The sequence below is a fragment of the Physeter macrocephalus genome, chromosome 6 (genome assembly GCF_002837175.3).
Source record: "Physeter macrocephalus isolate SW-GA chromosome 6, ASM283717v5, whole genome shotgun sequence".
Lineage (NCBI taxonomy): Eukaryota > Metazoa > Chordata > Mammalia > Artiodactyla > Physeteridae > Physeter > Physeter macrocephalus.
Window position 1 is genome coordinate 64766243 of NC_041219.1, and position 362 is coordinate 64766604.

Genomic DNA, 362 nt, shown 5'->3' on the forward strand with positions numbered 1-362 from the left:
GGACCGGGGCACGAACCCGTGTCCCCTGCATCGGCAGGCGGACTCTCAACCACTGCGCCACCAGGGAAGCCCTGTAATTCTTATAGAAGCATCATCTAGGGCGGTGATGGGAGTTTTAGTGAGAGGGTGCAGTGACTCAAATGGGGCTGGAGGGTGGGGCAGATTTTATCAAAATCTCTACAGCTAACATCTACACATACACACAATATACTGAATCAATATTATTTAAGACATGAGCCCTATGGTTATTTCACGTAGTACTATGTAGAGTAGAATCTTCTTAGCAGGTGGGGACATCTGTCTCTAAGATGTACTTATTTGGCTTGGACATGTTGAAAGATGGTGGTGGGACATCAGAATTT